This window comes from Euprymna scolopes, chromosome 3, assembly GCF_053919585.1.
Source record: "Euprymna scolopes isolate OS-2025 chromosome 3, ASM5391958v1, whole genome shotgun sequence".
In the NCBI taxonomy this organism is placed as follows: domain Eukaryota; kingdom Metazoa; phylum Mollusca; class Cephalopoda; order Sepiida; family Sepiolidae; genus Euprymna; species Euprymna scolopes.
The window spans coordinates 49,304,657-49,321,401 of NC_136484.1; the positions used below are offsets into that span (position 1 = coordinate 49,304,657).

At 35.5% G+C, this 16,745-nt stretch overlaps 1 protein-coding gene across 5 annotated transcripts in view; it reads right to left on the minus strand.

The window, feature by feature from the left end:
• LOC145254880 (uncharacterized) overlaps positions 1–16,745 on the minus strand; it is an 814,065-nt gene that overhangs the window by 97,494 nt on the left and 699,826 nt on the right. Inside the window, exon 6 of one of the 5 annotated variants that reach the window (XR_013863831.1) lies at positions 8,017–8,040. The exons of the other annotated variants lie outside the window; for them this stretch is intronic. The gene's annotated coding sequence lies outside the window, so the exon portion shown is untranslated. Of the gene's footprint in view, positions 1–8,016; positions 8,041–16,745 lie in introns of those variants that run through there. 5 annotated transcript variants of the gene reach the window in all.

The following is a 16,745-nucleotide window of genomic DNA, read 5'->3' on the forward strand; positions in this document are numbered from 1 at the left end:
CAAAATAACTTCATGAGCCTGCCAATGTTCTTAGATAGGTTTGGTATCAGAATGTCTTCAATAAGTATCGATAATCGAAATAATCCGATGAAAGAAAGAACAGGCGATTTGGAGTGAAGTTAACACCTTACACAGCCTAACATCACAAATGCATTTATAGAAGCTTTATTACCACACAAGCTGAAAAGCTCGACATGTAAAATCAATAGTAGGTTCTTTGATATGACAAGGGCACGTTCGAAGTGGATGTTTCTGTTTAACACAATTTTTGAATTTTAAATTTTGATTCACAATAAATTGCTCTGCAGAGAACCTACTGTTGATTTTATAAAATTATTTATATATATATATATATATATATATATATATATATATATATATATATATAAATAATTTTATAAAATCAACAGTAGGTTCTCTACAGTGCAATTTATTGTGAACTTAATCACTACGGGAAGGCATGTGAAGCTTCCTCCCAGTACACCGAGATAGGGCTCCAATTAAAGCAGGCAATCAATCGATTTGATTGAAAAATAGGAATTTCACTGATTTCAATAACAATAAAAATATGAGAACAAAAAAGATTCGTTGATCATCATTTAATCTTGGGCAACGTCGAGTCACCATGCTAAGGTACGAATAAACTTTAGTCTATGCCTTACTTGTCATGTTCAACAGTCTTTGTTTTATCACTGTTCAATGATATGCAGAGCCACTTTGCTGATCGCCTCATCAGTAGAGGATATGATCCTGAACAAACTCCACAATCACTAGACCATTATTGAAAGTGTTGTGAAATATGAGCGTTAGTTTTTTTTTGTTAAATTTTTTTTACAGTATGTTTGTGACTTAATTAAAAAAAAACTTATCTGACACTGCATTTACACATCTGTTTAAATATGGCAGCATTTGTAAAAGATGGTTCATTTTAACATGATGAGGAAAGCTTTGTAAATGCATACAGTACAACTGAAGAATATTGTAAACCCGTGGCACAGTGGTTAGAGTACTTGGAAAAATTAATTGTAAAAAGTGGCCTTCTCCTGAAGGTTGGAGGTTCAATTCTCAGTGTGGGCGACCAAAAATACAATTGCAAATTACTTAGGACCTCTATCCAGTCATGGCTGACGAAACAAGAGCATGCTACCCCCCATGAAGTAAATAAAGAGTTCTATTTGAAATTCCATCCAAATTCCCAGGTTCAACAGAAACATTCCCGAGTTCGACAAGATACACCTGAAAAAAAGGTCAAAGTTTACATCGATCGAAACGTTGTGAAAATGACAATCAAGATGAGAACAGTAGTTTGAATATTCCAAATAATACAAATAACCAATCCTCATCTAAAAAATTCAAAAATGTAACTGAAGACTAATTCAAAAGAGGATAAGAATCGTGCAAAGGCCTGTGGGGTTATCTCAAAGATAATATCTATTAAAGCAATCTTCAAACCGTTCGTGAACCGAAGAGAGCCAACACAGCTCAAATGTGGACAGTGCCAAGAGATCAGCATGTCAGAGTTATTGATAATTTTGCATGTTGTATTCAAATGTTCTTATCATTGAATAGTGACAAAAGATGGTTGGATATTCATGTATTCATGAGAGAAATTTGGTGGACATGACAGGCATAGGCTGAAGTTTATTTTACCAAATTTGGTTGATTGCAGAAAGGATTGTGAATTTTATTCACGATTTCATGGATGGTATATTTGGAGGTGGGTGGGCGGAGGAGTATCATCCTTATATGATTAACTGAACACAAGTTGCTATTTATCAATAGCTGTGGTGAATTACAGGATCCTCACTTTCCAACAGTATTATTATCCGATATGATTTGACCAACGCAAAGCTATTTCCATAATTTGAGGCAGGACAAAAATGTCTGAACAAACACAGTTCACAAGCCAAAGTGACAGGTTTTTATCTCTTCTTTGTCAGGTCTCATTTCACACTTCCTGTCCGTCATGTCATTTCCTAACGTGTACACTTAACCTCTTACTACTACTAGATGAAATTTTCCATTCTCTGTTAAATTGTAACCACGACTTACTTGACTTATGTGCATACTTCAAAGAGCTTCGCCACATACTTGAGAACAAAATTCCATCACATCAAAACCTTGAGCCAGTCTTCCAGCTATCAGGGGCGGCATATCAGTACCCATCATTAGATGGTAAGCACATCTTTTTGCTGGTTATCCTCTTCAATGAAATAATATTTATGTGGTTTGTTTACATAGTTGAATAAGTTCTCCAGCTCCCAGGTTTCAACTATGTTAATCTTTTTAATTGATGAAATTGTCGGTATTAAACTTTTTTGTTGATATCTGCATTCATTCATTTATCTCGTAGAGTTATACCAAGAATAGCTCTTAGACATTTTATTTTGAAGACATTAGGCTTCCTTCCATTCCCTGCCAATACAGTTCAAGTTTCATATGCATGTACGGAAATAGAAACTACGTACAAGTCTTGACCTTATATATATTTTTTCTTTTTACATAGCTGGGATCAGATAGCCGGGAAACTTGTCCAAACCGTGTTTTTCTTTCTTTTTTTTTTTTTTTAACAATGTTGTTGATAGATCACTTAATATTACACCTTTTTATCATATCTACATTTCTTTGGTCATCTTGCAGTAGTGTGACTCCAAGAATAGTTATTAAACATTTCATTTCAAAGACATTGAGCTCCTCTCATTCTCTGTCATTATAGTCCATATTTCACTTATGCAGCAATAGGAACTTACAGCTCTGAATTTTGAGATGAGGATTGATTACAGTAGAACCCCGGGATACGGCATTAAAAATTAGTAACAAAATACAGTACAGTATGTAATACACATGTATATAATCAAACAACATTATAAATAACACCGTAAGGCGGGCAAATATCGTAACCAGGGACCGGAAAAACATTGTATTCTACATCATAACCTGGAAAAAGCCGTATCCCGGGGCCACCGTACCAGGGGTTTTACTGTATATTGCTATTACTTGGATTCTTCCGACTACTGTTTTCATAAAATTTTAGTCAATGTGACCTCCAACCTTTTTCAAGTGTAGCTTATTGAACTTGGGAATCTTTCTATTGAACTCGGCAATCTTTCTGTCGAACTCGGGAATCTGCATGGAATTTCAGATAAAAACTCTTTACTTAATCCACAGAGACAACATGCTTTCGTTCCATCAGCCATGACTGTGTAGAATTCCTAAGTAATTTGCAATTATATTTTGAGTGTTCCCATAAGGCATCTGCGGTATAGTGGATAAAGTACTAGGTAAAATTCAGTTATAAAGTTATATTCTTCTGGAGATTGAAGGTTCAATTCTAAGTGCAGGCAACACTCAAAATATAATTATGATAAGTGTTTGAATTTAATTTTTAAAATGCGGTCGTAATGTAAATAAAGTAAAAGAATTACGTATCCAACTATTCTATTTAAAATTTTTATCCTCTGTCAGTATGATTCATGTTTCACTTGCATCTATAGCAACCGGAACAATACATGCATTGTAAGGTATTAACTTTTTTTTACTGTATCTTGTTTTTTTAGACGTTCAAATGCTTAAACTGCTATTTCTATTTTAACCTTACTTGAAAAATTTCAGATTTAAAAATTACTTTTATGCACCAGCATCTAAATACAGAGTGTTCCAAAAGTCTTGGGCACACTTCAAGTCCTCATATCTGCTTGAGTGAAAAAGAGTCTGATGACATCATTTTCCAACAGGATGGGATTCCACCACTTAGGGTTAAACAGTTTCTGAACACAACACATCCAGACAGATGGATTGGGAGATCTAGGCAAGATGATCACGAACTCATGCCCTGGCCTCCCAGATCTCCAGATCTCACACCCTGCGATTTTTTTGAGCAGTTTTGTGAAAGGACTAGTCTATGTGCTTCCCATTCCAAGAGACGTGGATGAGCTGAAGGCATGAATAATAGAAGCTGTTGCAACTATTTACAACGTAATGCTGGGATGCGTTTGGCAAGAATTGGACAATTGGCTTGATGTGTGTCATGTGACCAATGGTGCTCACATTGAACATCTTTGAAAATTTCATGAAAAACTTGAGATTACAAGCTTTCTGAATATACCAGATGCGTTTTTATACTCTTAATAGTTCTCGAGATATTCAATGTTAAAATGTGCTCAAAACTTTTGGAACAGCTTGTATTTCTACACTTGTTATTTTAAGAAGATAAATAAAAAAGTATTTTTGTTTCTTTCCTTATTGGTAGAATTTGTAAAAGATACTTATACAGTTTTGGTTCATACAATTAACATTTTCTTAAGATTTTTATTTTATTTTCATTTCGTTCAAGAAACCGTTTAAGGAAAACGGAAAACTAACAATGGAGTTTGTTTCATGTTTCTCAAAATAAAAATGATTTTTTTTTATATTTATTTTATTTTTATACATTTGCTTCTTCGAAAGTAAAAAAAGAAAAGAAATTCAAACCAGTGCAAGTAATGAAGGTTATTGTCATGACGTGAAATAATACAACATATAAAAATAATACAACATATAAAAATAATACAACATATAAAAATAATACAACATATAAATATCTCGACCGAGTAAAAAAAGAAAAAAAAAAGTGTTTCAACATTTATGCACATGATATATTCGTCAAGGAGGAAAGAAAGAAAAAGATGTTGTTTTCTTGGCAAAAATATCGTATTTATCAATTAGAACCACTCCCCATCCGTTTTTCTTCCTAAAATCACAAGTAAAAAAAAAATGATGCAATGTGGCTTATGCAGTGGAAGTTGAGGACTCAAATATAGCAATACAAAAATTAAAATGCAATTCAATGATGATGATGATGATGATGATGATGATGATGATCGTCATCATCATCATGGAAAAATGTGTACTATTATATTAAAGATAAAAAGGAGGAGATTCAAGATAGCAGAGATCATGGAATTGTTCACATCAAGAAAGGCTGAAGGCACTTGGTAAACATGGTGCCTATAAATACTAGAGCATTCTGGAAATGGGCGCCATCAGATCAACATAAATGAAAGAGAAGATTGGAAGGGAATATCTAAGAAGAAAACGAAAATTACCGACATAAGTCCAGTTAAAACAGACAGAAGTACATAGAAACCAGAAATGACTGTAAGAAAGAAATAGCGACAGCTAAGAGAGAATTTACTGAAACCACCCAAAAACGCATTGGAGCACAGAAATTAGGACCCGAGACTTCTGGAAAATCTACAACAGTGTAGTAAATAATGGGCAATCAACCATTCCCCCACTATCCAACAATCATGAGGTTTGTTCATCAACTGAGAAGGCTAATAAGCTTGCCAGACGGTTTGCCTCCACCTCCACACTGGACTCTGCTAACCACCCCCTCCCTGACTTTCCTTTGCAGACAGACGCCACACTAGACGATCTGAAAATCACCTCTGCTCAGATGCATGCTATCATAAGAAAGCTTGACACTGCAAAAGCATGTGGACCTGATCTCATCCCAGCTGTGCTATTAAAAAAGTGCGCCACCGAAGTAGCTCCAGTTCTCTCCAAACTTTACAACAAATGCCTTAATGAATCTTACTTTCCTGCCTGCTGGAAAACTGCTTCTGTAGTACCAGTTTTCAAGAATTCTGGCGAAAGAACTGACCCAGTAAATTATTGCCCCATTAGCTTCCTCCCACTTTTCACCAAAATATTTGAGACCATAATTAACCAAGCTCTAGTCCATCACCTTACAGATGCTAAACTTCTGACTGACCAACAATATGGATTTAGGCAAGCCCGTTCCACAGCAGACATCCTAACTGTAATCTCAGAACATATATACCAGTCACTGGACAAAGCTTGGGAGGGTAGAGCGATAGCTCTAGATATATCTAAGGCTTTTGACAGGATATGGATGGCATGAGGGTCTTCTCAAGAAAATCAGATCATACGACATCACTGGAAGAATACATAACATAATTAGACCCTTCTTAGATAAGAGAAAAATCCAGGTTGTCCTTGACAGTTGTACATCTAAACAATATGATATATATGCGGGAGTGCCTCAGGGGTCTATCCTGGGACCTCTGTTATTCCTAATATTCATAAATGACCTCCCTGACAAAATTGTCTGTGAGATGGGTATGTATGCTGATGACACCACACTCTATAACAGACATGACAGGAAAACAAATGAACACATATCTAAAGAAATGGCAGAAACGCTAGAGGAAGACCACGTTCACAGGAAACATGAGTTGGAACAATTACACTGAGAACATTGCCAGGACCGCTGCAAAGAAGGTGGGTTCTCTCTACCGTGCTAGAAAGCTATTAATGCCTGAAAGTATCCTATACCTCTATAAGACCACAATTCGCCTATGTATGGAGTATTGTCATATTTGGGCTGGTGCATCTGCCACTAGTCTCTCGCTCCTAGACAAGTTTCCAAAGAAAGTCGCCAATCTGATAGGTCCTGAACTGTCAGCCAAACTTCAGCCTTTGCCCCATCGACAAAATGTTGCATCCCTCTGCCTGTTCTACAAGTACTTTAACGGTGAATGCTCTGGTGAACTGCAAGCATTGTGCCCCCTCGACGTAAATACCCCCGACAAACCCGACAAGCAGCTAAATCCCACCCCTTCACAGTAGAGATCCCTAGATTCAAGAGAGCCTTTTACTCTAATAGTTTCTTCTCCAGAACAGCTAGACTTTGGAATTCCCTTCCGGGTACCTGCTTCCCCGACTGTACTGGCATGCAGAAGTTCAACTGCAACGTGAACCGACATCTTGCTGCCTAACTTCCTACACAGTACCCCTGATGCTTATGTCCCTGATAGTAGCCCCCTTACAACAAAGTGGCAATGTGCTTTGTTTGTTGTGAAAATGTAATAAAAAAAAAACGAAATTAAGTTATATAGTAGAAACGTAATAAAAGTAATATACATCTGAGTAGAATCGTTGGTAAATATTCTAGACCCTTCATAGGCTGGACAAAAGAAGAATTCATACAGCTGGATCAAAGAACTAGGAAACTTATTACTAACTAACTGTACAAGGCAATTAGTTAGTAATTATGATGATACTGACCAACTCATGGCTACGAAAAGGACACTTGGAAAGAAAAAGAGAGCTGCTATTAATAGCTGAATAAAACAATGTGATACTGATCAAGTTTATGTAAAAAGGAGAGAAGGAAAAAGAGCACTGACAAAGAGAAGCGAAGAACAGGAAACAAAATGGAGCAGAAGCAAAAAGGGAAGATAAGCAGATGCAAGGTCGATTTATAAAACTAATTAAAGAAAATATGCGCAGAAACATATGGTCATGGCTATGAAAAGGACACCTGAACAAAAAAAGAGAATTGCTATCGATAGCTGAACAAAACAATGTGATTTGAATTGATCATTTAAAAGCCAAAATAGACAAAAGTTAGGGAATTAGTAAATGTACACTTTGGACAAAGAGGCGAAACAGTTAATTACATAATAGATGAACACAATAAATTAGCTAAAAAGAATTACAAAAGCAGGCACGAATGTGTGGGGTAGACAGTCCTCTGGAAATTATGAAAACGTCTGCCTTCTAAAGATGCAGATAAATGGTGTGCGCGCACGCGCGTGCGCGCGCGCACACACACACACACACACACACACACACACACACACACACACACACACACACACTAACCGGAGACAATATTGGAAAATGAAAAACACAAAATAGTCTGAGACAAATGCATCGAAGCAAGGAGACAGGATGTGATAACAGGAAGGAAAAAACTTGCCAAATTGTGGATTTAACAAAATGAAAGTCAAAGAAGAACCTTCCCCCCCCAAAAAAAAACAAAAAATACAAAATAAAAAAACACAAAAAAACAAACACAAAAAATACAAAAAAACACATGGAGTTTTTCAGAAAGCTGATTGGTTGTTTTGTTTTATAGTACATCAACCCTTTTCGTATTATTTAATGCTGAATCCAGTAATTTTGGAAAAATTTTTTATCTTTCAAGTTCTTTATATTTTCAAATATTCACGTTTGGTTTGGTCCAGAGAACTAAAAGGAATATGAAACATGAAAACAATATAGTAGTATCAATAAATGTCTGAGTACTAGGAACAATAAAAAATACTGGCAAAAAACCTAAGAGAAATTAGAATCAAAATCGAGATCCCCCCCCCCATACAACCCATGGAACTAATTAAAAAACGCCATAATATTAAAGAAAATCTTCAAGTGCAGAAACCAACCGACATAATCAGCAAATACATAGAAATGAATTTGAGGAAACTAAAACTGCCAGAAATCTTATAACCTACTGCTACCCCACCCCGCAAAGAAAATGGTGGCACCAATCTCGATACATAACACACAAAGGTTATCATGAAGTATGGAAAGGCTGAGGAGGAAGAGTATTATCCAAATCTCCATTGGAAAGTTGTAAAGTACCTTTGCAGTTTATTGACCGTGTTGAAATAACAGTGTTATCATTTAGAAACCCATTCTTATCATAGGGAGGGGGTATTTGTTAACTATTCTGTATTTTCACCTATCAATTTAATAAACAAAAGATACCATAAAAATTAAATTTAACTTGAAAAGCATATCTAAAAAATACCATGGTCCGTAAACCGCAGAAGTACCTTTGTAGAAAGCTCTGGAAACCTTATGGAGGCTCAGTGTGATTCAAATTCTAAAGAAAACCAATAGTCATTATCAGTGAAAAATCAATGATAAACGGCTGTTACAATAATGCAAAGTGATTTGCAACAGTAATGAAAAGAAATAGAGAATACTGCTACGCATAAAGTCGGTCCTCTTCATCGCTCCAAACATGTTCTCGCAATTGAAACTATTTTCTATCTCTACAAACTTACTATCAGATCAGTTGCCATATTTTCGTCTGATGAATTGCTTCCCCATTCAAGGGTTCTTCATAAAATGCAGAAATGTATCTGTACAGCGTGGAACAATAAAAGTGTTGCCCTAAAGAAAACGACACTACAGCTTTATTTTAAAACTTTTATTGAAAAAAATCAACTCAGGTAACTTGATTATGTAGTAGAGCTGACTTCTATTCAATGTAGTAGCCTTCAATTTCTATCACCGCTCGATACGGGTCCGGAACTGGGAGCATGCCTTTTCCACAAGCGCTGGCAGGAGCTTGGCGACTACTCGGTATCACAGAAAGTGACCATAGAGAGTCTGGCATGATGGCAAAACTGAGGAGGGAATTTAAAAGAATATATTTTTACACCGAAGAATACGGAGGGGGGGGGGAGCGAGCAAATGTACTTGAAGACTACTTGCAATAGAAACTGAAGCTGTATAACTGTAGATCTGTATATTCTCCCCACTAAAGCGTACATAATTTTCTTGCATTCAAAAGAATTTTTTGCAAATGGAAATCTTGCATTTTAATAACTTTGTGCCTACAGAAAAACTTTGCTATGCCCCCCTCCCTCTTATGCTATGTCACTCGCCTTGATTTAAAAATTTGAATCAACTCTGTTTGGTCATCAGTGACAGTGGGAAAGAGGGGAAGAGTGACCTATTTCAAATCAAAGGTTCAAGTCTCATTTCTAAACTAGATCAGATTGAAAGGTAATGTCTAAATCCTCAAGTCTGTTCTCTCTCTGCTGCTGACCCTAAAATTCGGCAAACAGATTTACTTTGGGACTAAAAAAACTTCATCGATTCAGTTCAAGAGGATAGTCCATTATTGGCAGGACCTCAAAATCAAAAAAGATTCCAGTCAAGGTTTATAATATTTTGGACACCGTTATAGACTCTTCTTAAATATACTGTCTAAACGCACTGTAATCTTGAAACCGTTCTTCAGTCATTTTCCTTGAACTCTAGTTTAGAATAATACTGTCTTAAGCTGAGAAATCGACATGAGCATTAATTTTCGTATTAATTTTGTTCTTTCCAAGAAACCAGTAAAATTATGAGCCCTTTATGAGTCTCTACAATCAGTATTGCATCGCCTTTATTTTCCATTTTCAATAGATCTTTTGCAATTTAAAACTTCTCACTCCAATAATTTTGAGCTCAGAGAACAACTCTACTATACCTTATTCTTCCTCTTATGCTATACCAGTTATCTAAAGGTTAAAATTTGAATCTACTTACTTTTGCAACCAATCATTCAAGGTGAAATTCCTTATGTAAATCAGATTGAAGAATGAAGTCTTAATGCTTGAGTCTTCATTATCTGTCGCAGACCTTTGAAACGGCATCAGACTTATTTGAGAAATAGTTCAGTTCAAGAGGATAGTTTCCTATTAATCTATAGTCTTGGCAGGTTTAAGCTTAGGGTTCACAATCTAAGGGACTTCTCGTCAACGTTTAAAATATTTTTAGCACTGTCATAGACCCGTCTTTCATATGCTGTCTCAACTGTAATCTTTAAACCACCCTTCAATTACTTTCCTTGTACTCAATCTCAAAATAGGAATCTTAATCTGAGATGTCGACACAAGCATCGATTTTTTGTATTGATTTTGTCTTTCGAAGAAACCAGTAAGATAGACACTCATAAAACACAGCTGTGCAAGTAAGATGAAGTTCGTTTTTTTTTAAAAACTTTTTAAATGTTTTTATTTATTTTTTTTTTAAAGAATATAAACAGTAAACTTACAATCTTATTTTATTTTTTTAAATTTTCTTTCCTATTTGAAGTTTTATTATAGCAAGTATTTTTCGCAGTGTTAATTTTAGCATTTATTAATTTATTTTCATTCACTATGGTAATTATCTTATACATAAAGTAAATACGATATTTCCTTTATTTCGGTGACATAAATAGCTTAGACAGATAAAACATCTCGTTGTCACATTGAGTAAATATCGTCATAATTTCGTAACTGCTGCTGTGAGTCAATCGGTTAGTCTGCCATTTTTAAAGACAGAGTTTGTGAGTTCAAGTCTCATCTAGTGCTTAATTATTTTTAGTCTGATTTTGTTCTAAAACGAGCTGAGATATTTCAAATTACAATATAAGATATATGTTTTTAGTTTATGTAATTTAGATATTTTATGGAAATTAGGATCCCATACGACGTCATGTAGCTCTTTTAGTTAAGAATATCATCTGATGTCGTTATAAAAGAGGAAACGTGACTGGCGAAATTTTAAATACTCTTCACCAACATCACCAGCTTTACTGAACTTTTAAAACGCTCTTCAAATTTATTTTAGTTGTGAGGATCAAGTATTGAGAGAGAGAGAGAGAGAGAGAGAGAGAGAGAGAGAGAGAGAGAGAGAGACCTCACTCCTAAAACGTTCTAGGACTTCTCTTCATCTAAATTCGACTGTAATAGCAATACCACAGACCATCCCACGGACATTAAAGCTTTTCATAATTACATGGTTTGAAATCTGTTGTATACAAGGAAAAAGCTCAGAACCTGTCTGTTAATAATTAAAAAAAAAAAAACACCCTATAACCGGCATGGGGGGTGGGGGAACGAATGAACACATATCCAAGGCAATGGCGGAAACCATAGAGGAAGACCACCAGTCTGTAGTGGAATGGAGACAAAACTGGATGGTAACATTCAATGCTGCTTCAATGCTGCCAAGATTAAGCTTGTTTCCTTTAATAATTACAAGAAACCTTCTTAAGCATCTACAGCTATGGCTAAACATGCATTACCTGAAAGTACTTCTTTCAAACTCCTCGACTTAACGTTCGCAGGGAACATGAGTTGGAACAGATACATTGAGAGCATTGCTATGGCTGCGATGAGGAAAGTGGGCTGTTTCTACCGTGCTAGAAAGTTACTTACACCTCAAAGTATCCTATACCTGTATAAGACTACCATTCGCCCATGTATGGAGTACATTGTTGTCACATTTAAGTTGGTACATCTGCTACTAGTCACTCACTACTGGACAGGGTTCAAAAGAGAGTCGCTAACCTAATAAGTACCGAACTGCCAGCTAGGCTCCAACCTCTGTCCCATTGACAAAATGTTTGCATCCCTCTGCCTGTTTTACAAGTATTTTAATAGTAGATGCTTTGATGAACTACAAGCCCTTATACCTCCTCGACGTAAATACCCCCGACAAACCCGACAAGCAGCAAAATCCCACCCCTACACAATAGAAATCTCCAGATGCAAGAAAGCTTTCTTCTCTAATAGTTTCTTCCTCAGAACTGCTAGACTTTGTCTAAACGCACTGTAATCTTGAAACCGTTCTTCAGTCATTTTCCTTGAACTCTAGTTTAGAATAACACTGTCTTAAGCTGAGAAATCGACATGAGCATTAATTTTCGTATTAATTTTGTTCTTTCCAAGAAACCAGTAAAATTATGAGCCCTTTATGAGTCTCTACAATCAGTATTGCATCGCCTTTATTTTCCATTTTCAATAGATCTTTTGCAATTTAAAATTTCTCACTCCAATAATTTTGAGCTCAGAGAACAACTCTACTATACCTTATTCTTCCTCTTATGCTATACCAGTTATCTAAAGGTTAAAATTTGAATCTACTTACTTTGGCAACCAATCATTCAAGGTGAAATTTCTTATGTTCCTGTTTTTCTGACTGTACTGACATGCAGAAGTTCAAATATAATGTAAATAGATATCTTGTTGCTCAACTCCCTACATAGTATCCCTGCAATTTATGTTCCAGATAGTAGTCCTCTACATCAAAGCGGCACTGTTCCTTGTTTGGGGTGAAAATGCAATAAATATTTTTTTAAATAAATGGATTGACTGTGGTCATCTTTGACTAAGGTTGCTTCATTTTTTAAGGTTCCCTATTCCTTTTTTTTTTACATGGAAATCGCTCAAGACAAAGCACGAAGCCACTTGCTTCGCTAACAAAAACGGAAAATAATTATCGCAAAGACTGGAGATGCTTGTTGACTTTAGTCTTGATAGGAGGCAAACAGACAGCAGGAAGATAGTTCTATAACTTTGCAGTTGTTGGAAGGAGGCTACTGGAATCAGAAGCTGTGTTACAATGAGGTATTAAAACAGAAAATTGATGGAGACTACTAGACCAACACGCTAAACAAGCTGGAACAAAGGAAGCAGGAGATAGATCAGATAATTCTGAAGAACATATTCCGTAATAGTATTTATAGAAAAGACTGAGCATTGTCAATGATGTGTAGAGGTGTGTCAGTATTTCCCCTGTAATTTTCCACTTACCCTTTATTCTCACCTTACGATGCTGATGCTGATTGTTTAACAAGAGATGATCAATCCTGACTTTTAAATCTTTGGTATGATGACTAAAAGTTGAACCTGGGTCTTCTGGGTTATTAGTGAACAGTGTAACCATTATGCCATGGATATGTCGGTTGATGCAAATTTATTAATAGCTCAACTGGATAACGGCTATCTTTATTAAGACCAAAACTGAATAAAACAAAGAGTATAACTATGTACAAATGTAATACAAGGTTGGTTTACTCTTTTTGTGTCAAATATACAACTTTTGGATTATTAAATGCCAGAACACCTACTGCTATCTAATTGCTTCCCCACGAGAACAATATGTAACACAAGGTCGTTTTTAATGTAGAGGAAACCAGCTCCCCAAAAGGGGCAATTTGGAAGTAGGCAAAAATAAACGTTGCCATAGTATAGAAAGGTCTCATCTCCATTAACTAAGGACAAATTGACTTGAGTGTATCATCAGAACACATACTACACTATGATCTTATATATTTAGTTTATTGGACATCATATTAATACAATATTACAATAATGTGTACATTAAAATAATAAGAATCAACATTAAACTTAGGCATGAAGCCCTGTTAACTTTGGTGTTGGGGGGTCGAGGGTATTCCTAATAATCTACACAGATATTACAGAAAAGAATAGACACTAAGATAAATATCTTTCTAAGAATTAATGAATGCTTATTTATATTTACAGATAAGAATAGTGCTGAAATAACTTAGAGTATTTCATTAAAATTGCATTTAACAACATTGACAAATCATGGGTCAACGTGAAGGTGGTCTTAATCTCCACAAAATAGCAGAAAATCTTTCAATACCCCATTCTACTGTTAATAGAGTGATCGTACAATTCACAAGAGAAGATAAAGAGTGCACAAAACCTCATCCAAGTTGCCCCAGCCAATCAGAAAGAACCTTGCGTCTTGTGAAAAGAAATATAGAAGACCCTTGGTGCAAAGCCTCTGACATTGTAAGAGAAGTTGGTGTCAGTCCCAGTACAATTGTCAGGTATCTTCACGAGCTAAGCTACTATGGTAGAGCTGTAAAAAGGAAACCTCTTCTTCATCCTGCCAATATCAAGCGCAGAAAAGATTAGGCTCATGAGATGGGGGAGAGACCTATGACCTTTGGACCAATGTCATTTTCTCTGATGAGTCACGATTTGCATTGTTTCCCAACAGTAGAAGAGTGTGGGTATGGAAGCTCCCTCAGCAAAAGTTTAAATTAAAAAAATGCAGTGAACATTGAAACATGGGGGTTTCTCAGTTATGATATGGGGTGCAATTTGCAGTGATGGTTGCTCGGACCTGGCAGAGTGCGAAGGAAACACCAATTCTGTTAAATATGTTTCAATATTACATGGAGGACTCCTGCCAATATTTTCAAATGAACCAAGTTAACTCCTTATTTATGGAAGACGGAGCTCCTTGTCACTCTACAAGGGCGACACAACATTGGTTGAGCCCAAATGGGATTAATAAACTTCCATGGCCAAGTCAGTCCCCAGATATGAACCCAATTGAAAACTTTGGAGCATATTAGACTGGAATCTTTGTAAAAAGAAAAAGAAGCCATCTGCTAAGCTTTAACTTTTAGCATTTTTGCATCAGACATGGACAGAAATTCCTCGAGATGATATTAGTCAACTGATCAATGCCATGCCTAGAAGGGCCCTAGCATTAAAAACAGCAATGATAATGTCAACCAAGTAGTAATTATTAAATTTGTGACCATCTATATTTGATTTTGTTCTATAAAATATATATTTATTGAAATAAACTGTTTCTATGGCTGTCTATTTTTTTCTGTCATATCTGTCTATGATACTTTGAGATTACTCTTAGCCGACCACTATCACCACAATACCGCATTCACGCTGTGGAGTTAAACATACTTGATAGAACCCCAATCGTTATTAAGACCAGAACACCGATTGTAAATAATTTATTGCATACACAATTAATTAAATACAAATTCTTTTTTCAAACAGCAAAGCCAAATGTTTATTTTTAAAATTTATCCACCGATTTAATGGCAAGTGAGATATCACCTGGAGATGGTGCCTCAAGGAAAACGTTGGTTTTCTATTACCATACTTGGTTAGCGTTTCCAGCCTATAATAATCTTGCCTTTATTAAAGAAATAACTTCCAAAGAAACCTGACCCGGTATAAGTTTAAAAGTCAATTTACTAAAAGCCGTCCAACACAAGCCAATATGTAAAACGGACGGTAAAATGATGATGATGATGATGATGATGATGATGATGATGATGGCCTTGAATGCGAACCAAAATTTGCATCTGGATCTCTAACCTATATTTTCACAGTCTACTTTTGCAACAAAAACAATTTTCTGTCGGTATCTTCATAGCTTTCTCATTAGTATCATTATCATTATTTTTATTATTATATTCGTTAACTTCACAATGTTTTACACCGCTTTTTTTCACTCAAAAGTGGGCTTTTACACCAAAATTAGTGAGCATAGTTAAAGAGTCAATTAGATGGAAAGCACTTACTTTAAGATGTTTGCTGTGCCAAGCAGAACTGACTTCTGAAGTATGGTGATGTTGTACTTTATTATTATTATTTTTCTTTTTGCATACTAGGACTTCTCACACAGGTCCTCTTACTGACAATAGCTGGTGGTGTTCCCTAGAGTCTGGATGACAAGTCTTCTCAGATTTTCAGTACTCTCCACCCTTTTCTAATAAACTTTGCAAATGACCTTGCGTTATTGCAACAGCTGCTTACCATTGATTTCTCACTAGCAACGACCATTGATCTTCATTTGGAAATTTGGATGATAATAAGCTTCCCCAAGGTCTGGTTAGTACTTTTTCTCGTTGGTCCTTTCATCCTCCTTGCTCTTTCACAACTATTTTGTGTGGTATCAGCAGAGGCTGAGGTCATTTTTTGTGGGTGAGGTGGGGGGAGGGAAGGGAGGCAGAGTTTATAAGATTTCTAGCAGTTTCAGTTTCCTTGTGTTCATGTATTATCCCTTCCATCTTTTGTTTTACTTTGTAGTGTTTGTAGTTTATGTGAGTTAGTTTCTGTATTTGAGTGTTTTCCTTAAACGTTATTGATACAAGTTAGAAGAGCATTTCTTGCAAGGCATAAAAATGGTTAGACAATACATCTTTTATAAACTTTAAACATTAAGGTACAAGATTAAATTTGAACTCTATTATTTTTCAAAGTGCACTTTTATAAACTTTACAAAGTATAAAAACTTAATTTAAATTGAATCTAAAACTTACCTTGGATTTATTTTATGTTATGTACATTTTATTGCACTTGAAAAATTAAATTTATCTATTATTTATCAATTAATGATATAAATATATAATTTTCAATTAAACTTTTTAAAATGTGTAGACCCCCAGGAGGCCTCCAGAGCGCTACTGAAAGCACTAATTAAAATTAAGGAAGCCTCCAGTGCACTACTAAAATTATTTTCTAAGTAACTTATTTCTTATTTAAAAATAAAACTACTCGATGATAATTCTTTTAATTATTTCTCTGCTGGATCATTTTCCGTAAATTTTG